The sequence below is a fragment of the Salvelinus sp. IW2-2015 genome, unplaced genomic scaffold (genome assembly GCF_002910315.2).
Source record: "Salvelinus sp. IW2-2015 unplaced genomic scaffold, ASM291031v2 Un_scaffold5683, whole genome shotgun sequence".
Taxonomy (NCBI): Eukaryota; Metazoa; Chordata; class Actinopteri; order Salmoniformes; family Salmonidae; genus Salvelinus; species Salvelinus sp. IW2-2015.
This window is the reverse complement of record NW_019946948.1, coordinates 16341-23857: the sequence shown is the minus strand read 5'-3', so window position 1 is coordinate 23857 and position 7517 is coordinate 16341.

Sequence of the window (7517 nt, the reverse complement as noted above, 5' to 3'; positions counted from 1 at the left end):
TGTCGACAGTCGCCATTAAGCCGGGGAGGCTGGTTGTCATCCCGCCGTTGAGATTTATGCTTATCGCATTGGGGAAACCAAGACTGTTCTCAGGTAAGCGTCTCTGCTTTTGACTAGCAGAAGTTGCTTTTCATAAGCAAGTTAGGAGAATTAACGTGCAGGGTAGGGCAATTAAGTTAGGTTAGGAAAAGGGTTTGGGCAAGCCAAGACTTCGTTGTCAGGGCAGGGTCTGCTGCTTTTGACTAGAGCGTTGTCATTTCCCGACCGCTGGCATTTTATTTGGGCCGTGGAAGACGAGGGGTGGTCCGTGCTGGTGGTGTGGTGGCACAGGGGCTGTATCTCAATAGTCTAAGATGCACCTTTTCTCTTTCTTTGACGCATCTCCTTTGCCCTTCATCATTAGATGATTGGAGGCCCGGGCCGTGCCGTGCAATATATCTAACATTGAGGACAGGGCATTGAAATGTGACAAACTTCCTCAGATCTCTGTTCTCTTAGGGACCACACACACACACGGAGATGTTGATCTTTGCTGTTTGCTCTGCAGTTTGTTCGGCGCGGTCGTGTTTCAGGGAACACCCGCTGGGTGTATGTCTGACTGCTGAGCATTTCTTGTCCTGTTTTACATTGTAGAATCAGTGTGCAAATTACTGGCTGGCCACTCATATTCAGAAGTTGCTAAGTACTGTGGCTGGCCAACGCGTACCGGATATGTCCCGTGACTTTTAAAGCTCTCAAAACTCTGTCAGGCAAAAAATGTGGTTGTTGAGGGCCACGTAAATCATGTTCCTTTCGTGCATGGAGACTCATTTGGGCTCTAGAAACGAAAACCGGACTTAAACCGCGCATGCGTCCGATAAAGAAAAACATGGTCCCCAACCTTTTGAAAAAACATATTGGATCCAGGCTTTCAGATCCCATGAAAACTCTCTCCCTCCCTCTAAAGCGCGTTACAGCTCTATACGAGCCAAAGGACTGGTGGTAGGAAAAAGGGGAGATTTTAATATAATAGCAAGTGGCCGCGTGGTATGTTTCATTGGCACAGTGTGTATGTGTGTGTGCTGTGTGTGTTGTGCCACGTGCACACCAAAGCAGTGATCTGGAGGCCATTACAGTTGCTTAATGATTTCATTGCTAAGGAGAAGTTGTCACCTTCAAATGCACAACTTAGGACTCTCCCTCTTCTCTCTCTCTCTCTCTCTCTCTCTCTCTCTCTCTCTCCTCTCTCTCTCTCTCTCTCTCTCTCTCTCTTCTCTCTCTCTCTCTCTCCTCTCATCTCTTCTCTCTCTCTCTCTCTCTCTCTCTTACTCTCTCCTCTCTCTCCGTCTCTCTCTTCTCTCTCTCTCTCTCTCGCTCTCTCTCTCTCTCTTGGCTCTCTACTAAGCTTTGAACTCTATTAGGGCAAGAGAAGACTAAAGAACAACAAGTGAGAAACACGTGTGTGTGTGCATACTGTATGTTCTGTCGTATCAAGAATCTACTGAATGCTTCATATTGATGGTATCGGAGAGCTATCTATTCATCTGTTCTAAAAGAAAGGGTGACGGAGTCTAGGAATATTCCGGTGTGCTGAGCTTACAGCTCAGATACAGACTAGGGTTGGATGGGTCCCGAGAGCGAAGACGGGCTGATGTGAGCTGTATCGTAAGAAAAAGCTTCATATGTACTATTCGCTCTTCCACAATATTGCTGTTATTCCATGTGCTCTGGCGAGGGGCAGCGTAGGCATGCGGTGACAGTTCAGTTTTGTATGACTTCCTGAGAGGGAAAAACGATTTAAATGGGGGCACCTGCTGGGGGCAGAGACAGTACAGACGTAATTATCATACCCCAAGTTTTAGATGCGACAGCTTTTATTTCGACTTCTCTTAATGCTCGAGGTCATAAGGTTCATCACTTTAGCTGTGCTTCCCGAGCACTCCAATCTGTTTTACCCTTGGGTGGTGCAGAAAAAATATGTGCTTTTATTATCACAGACAGCAGGATACTGGGTGCCGCTGAAAGTTTGTTTCTGCAGAGTCCTCCACTGTCCATCAGGTAGCTATGACGCCCCTTGGAGCAAATTAGCCGGTTAAGTACCTTGCTTCAAGGGCCACATTGTACAGGTTTTTCTCGGCTCAGGTATTCATTCACTGGCCCTAACCTGCTGCCCTCTACTCCTCAGTTTCTGTTACTCACACAATTGTACAAGCATTTCTTACAGAAAAAGTTACCTCGTGTCCACTAACTTTGAGGCCGATCAGATCAAGCCAATTATGGCTCATGTTTGCCCCACTCCAGCTATGCAGTTGCATTGCTCTGTTGGGAAACAACAATAAACTCAGAGAGAAACTGGTCAAACTCGAAGGCAGGCTGGCTGGGAGCTGCGCATTAACAGATGTCCCCCCCTGAGACTGATGTGTCATCCCTCCCAGGGACATGTACCAACCTCAGCACAGACCCCCGTGTTAGAGTATAAATCACCACACTAACGACGCCACGCCTTGCCAGGACAAAAGGCGGTGCTGCTCTCCCTGTCACTCTCCCTGTCACAACAGAGGTGAGCAGACCAACTGGAGGAGAGTGAGAGTAGGGAAATGGGAATTCTCAGGTTAACATCCAGCTCCCACTTCTGGTGGTGTCTCTTGTGAAACATGTTCCCCAGGTTCTGATGTTGAATTGGTCTCACGTGCACTCGTGGAAAATGCCCCGAAGCTGAGCTGCCGAGTTGAGTATTAAAGTTGTTGGTTGTGAGTTAGATGTCTATTGTCTACTCTAAGACTGAAGTATGTCGTCGAGGATCAGGTCGACAATGGAAATAAAATGATAACGGAGAGTGGTGGAATGTTTCTATACATTTATAGCAAATTCGTGAAACAGTCCCTTTGCAATTACAATTACTTAATTCCCAACTCTGTATGTGTTAGTATATACTATCAAATAACATCAATAGCTGTCAAGGAAACTAGTATGTAAGTATGGTCCTTGCTAAGGTAAGCTTTGGCTGGAGCCTGAATGGCCCATAGTACTGACTAGAACAGGAATATAAGCAGAATATGACACGCATTCTATATCCTGAATGAAACAGTATTACCAGGGTCCTCAAACTGGCGCGTCTGTGGCCGAAGTCTGGGCCCACCGGGTGATTTGATTTGGTTCCCACAGTGTGTCTGAGAAATTTAGTATAGTATGTGAATTATTCTTGTTGACATGAAAAGACTTAAAAACACCAGCAAATCGTTCTCCGACGTGATTTGATTTTGATAAGTTTGCTGTTTTCCCAAACGTTTCTCACACATAAAGAGAGACGACGTGATCGTATGACAAATGCAAGCAAAGGTTGAAATTATTATAATTAGTCAAAATATGATACTGTTTGTTTTCTTGCGGGTCAATAGAGGTACTACAATTATTTGCCAATTTATGTTCGGGCTCCCTGACCATCCGCTCAAAATAAAAGTCGTCCCACGGCTGATGTGAGTGATGATCCCTGGTATTGTGAGCCAGTTCTTTCTAGATGATGTCCTTAGTTATGATGGCTGGAAACACATGTGAAATCAGCCATTAATAAAGCTGAATAACTGTAATTGTGAGTCCGACTCAGGACTGGAGGAGCTATTGGACCCTTAAAGCGATGACGATCTTCCAGCAATGGCTGCGGCATGTGTGTTTGTGTGCATGGTGTGTGCATTGTGTGTGTGCAGTGCGTATTGCTGATTAATCCCTGTGTCAACACAGCTGGATTGTACCGTTGGCTACGGGCGTCCCCTCTCACCTCCGCCATTCGTAACGTCAGAAGTGAAACGTCCCCTTTGTCAACATGGTAACCCTCTTTGTAGATAGCTTAGCAAGTCCCAAAACTGTCAACATCTTTTCACGAACCCAAAAGGCAAGACTTAGACAAAAAATATGGTCAACTTGACAAAAAAAGTATGGTGCCCCCAATTATAAACTGACTGCCCAGTGATGTTTGTTATCTCCCCTGCCTCTCCCTATGGAGTTAGGGGCTGTAAATCAGCTAACTAGTGTCAAGGTAAAGCACTATCAGTGATCTGCTCCCAGCCCATGCCTGTCCAGTGCCCCCACTGTGGGCAAGTCAGTGTGCGGCTCCCACTCCGGGATCCTCCGGGGACTCGCTCCATAGTGATAGTTTGCCGAGCAAGCCTGAGCTGCTTGTCACGAGTTGGTTCATCACTAGCACAAAAAAACCTCTCTCTCTGTAGAACACAGATAACAAAGCCAGAGATCCCAGCTGAGTTGTTCGTATCAAGCGCACAATGCACACACCACTGGGAAAAAATGTCCAATGTTGACTGTGCCTGCGTCCCAAAAAATAGGGACAGATTGGTCTGTCGAGTGTTCTGTGAGTGTCTGCTAATTAAAAGAGATATTCAGTTCCATTGTAGCGTGTAGTCTTCGCGTGTAAGTGTAGCTCGTTGAGGAAGCATAATATGAGAAACCAGTGTCCACAACAAACATATGTTTCTATTGGGATCCATTGTGTTACAGGGCTTCACTGAAGATGCCTGATAGAACTTCACATTACTGATGCGTTTGATCTATTTTAAGTTTCCCTCTCCAGTTCCTAATGCCCACCAGGGAAAAGCTAGGTTTGTTATTCATTAAATGACTCCCTTGCTTTAAAGGTAGACTCAGCAATATGATGTTGATGCAGAAAGCAAACAGCGTAGTGGRTCAATTTCCGCAACATCTAAGAGCGTTAAAGCGCGAGGCTCAACTTCTCCACTGTTTTGGTCCCGTGGCTACCACACAGTAACAGCCTGAAGCGAACCCGTGCACCACAGATACTGTGTGTGACTGTATCTGTGTGTGACTGTGTGAGAACGAAGCGTTGCATCTCGCTCATCTCAGTATCTGCGKTGCMGCTCGTGGCAACATCATTCCGCTGAGTCTACCTTTAAAATGGAATTCAAATTGAGCTTGGTCCCTTTGTCCCTCCAATGGTGTGTGTGCCCTTTGTTTTAATATTGTTGCTTGTGTGCTGGGTTTTCTAGCGTATGCTAGCGTACCTGTAGACTTCCAGTTATTGCGCTAACGCTAGTTAGCATTGGCTCGCAAAACTACCAGAATCTTGCCAGAATTGCCAGAATCTTGCAGTATCCCTTTAAGCCTGAGGGTAAGGGGTTTGATACTGGCAACAGTCGGTTATTGCTGTTAGACAATGTGGACAGTGTGCGCACCAGTGTCACTTAAGGACACTGGCAAAGGGACGAGCGTGCAACTGTCATGAACAAGACATTTTAAGCATTAAATGTAAGGATTATGTGACTTTTTCCGACAGGAGAAGATTACAGATGTTGYACTAGTCATGTATGAACCACGTGGAGTCCAAMGCGTGAAGGTTTACAAAAYACTGATGTMGTTTTCAAGGTCCCATTTCAATCTCTTTAAATGAATGGAGGGCTATGAATGGTTCTGAGGAGGGGGCTACTGTACTAGGCCTACTGACAGTTTGTCTTGTCATGGTCAACATATGACTTAAAGCGGCATTCAGCAGTTGAAACAATTACAAAGTACAAAAGTTCCTCCCCGCTCCTGTTTCTGTAAAAAGCTGAAGATGGGACTGGAGAAATGCAACCACTCTCAAATTTGTAGACAGAGCTATGTATACAAGGACTGACCGTCCAAAATTATAGTTTTAACCATATTATAGGTCTATATAGTGTTTGTTTATGTTTATTTAGTTTACAAACATTGGAGTAAAACAAGCTTATATTTTGGGTTCTGATGGGGTGAACAGTTGAACTACATTTAAGGCATTTCTAAGTTAAATTCTATAAGAATCGATGGGTATATATAATTAATTTATACATCCCAAAATTTAGCAACTGCAGTTTCCCCCTTTAACAGGTGTCAGGTTCCCTTAGTAGCCTATTCAATGAACAGAGTGATTCATTTTGGAACGAACTGACACAAAAACTCTCCAAAACACGCCTGGCAGACATTTATCTCGACCCTAATGCTCTTTCGTTATGTCATAATCTCAACATTTCCCTCCAAGAAATAATCCATGTCTCTTTCAACTAGAGTTAAGTGCAGCAAAGTGCATTGCAGTGGASRCACYCTGTGTTTTTGTTGTTTCAGAGAGAGAGGGAGCAGCAGCAATAGGAGAGGTGCGTTAGTAGACAGGGTCTACTGGCAGCCGACTTGGCAGCCGTACGTGACATTCACGGATAATGACAGCCGCTAGAAGGACCATGTCTCAGTTGGTCTCAGGTTCAGACTTGGGCAATAGTGGGGGTCAGAGACGGACTCAACATACAGACTCAACACGTAGGGCAATTCTGGCAAATGCCAGAGGGGCTGGTCCATCATTAGCCCAGTGGGCCTGTCTAAAGTTGGGTTTTKGCACGGAAATATAATTATTTTTCGCTAATAATGGGGGCCTTGAGGAAAGAATGGGCCGGTGTGTTATACACTGGWGGGGTATAAGGACAGGCTCTGGGTCTGTATATATAGTGTCTCAGAGTGCTGATCCAGGAACAGTTTAYCCTTTTAGATCATCATTTATATTATTCTATGGACAGAGGCGACCTGWTRCTAGATTAGCACTCCTTCTCTGAAAGGCATTGTGAATACAGGCCCAGAGCTGGAGATATTCAAGAAGGACTCGTAAATCAGATGCACACCCCGGCAGTCAAGCACCTTTTTCTTTGTCCCAGAATGGTCCCAAAAATAAGCCATTATCTCAAGTGTATGTTTCCCCTTCTTCGCCAATAGCTGCTTAACTATGTTCCTGTCTGGCGATGCGAATGGGGAGCACGCTTCCATAGAGGCTGTAAATTTTGGGGAAACGTTTAAGTCACTGCCAACCTTGTTAAACTGGATTACAAATCCAGCACTTCCAAAGTAACTTTTCTTAGTGTTTTATTGTCTTGTGTTTTTACTATTTCCACTTGATTTCCTCGTTTAAATGTGCCAAACACCTACATAGTGAAKTGTTATGCCAAATCATGTGATTAAAAACACATTGTGGTGAACAAATGTTGCGTGTTTGTCTGGTCTGCCCAGTTTTTGATTTTCTGTTGTCAAGTTTTCCATCAGTCAATGTAGTGATTGAGGTTTAAGATACATTTGTTGTACAGTATCAGTTGAGGTGGACATTTAAAKAGACTAGAGAATTAACACGTGCCATTTTGGACCATAGATGTTGTATTTGTAACCCAGATGTTTSAAGCGTTCAAGTCTCTGCATGCATGGTCTCTCTCTCTCTGTCTCGTTCTCTCTTTCTTTCGTTCTTCACCCTAATGCTTTATAATTACTGGGGGGGGGGTCACAAGGTAGACCACTGACCAGCCCAGGGCACTTTTGAAACAGCCTGCCAACAACTCAGTCACTATAGGACCTTTGTTAACTCATTAGTATAGTACTCCAGTACTACAGCCCTGGCTGGTTCAAACTACACTGGACTGTATGTTTATCAAGCACTTTAGCTAGTTCACATATTTACATGTGTATTTGAACAACATGGTCTCTATGCACCATTACCACAATGGGGTCCAATTAGAAGTTGTCTC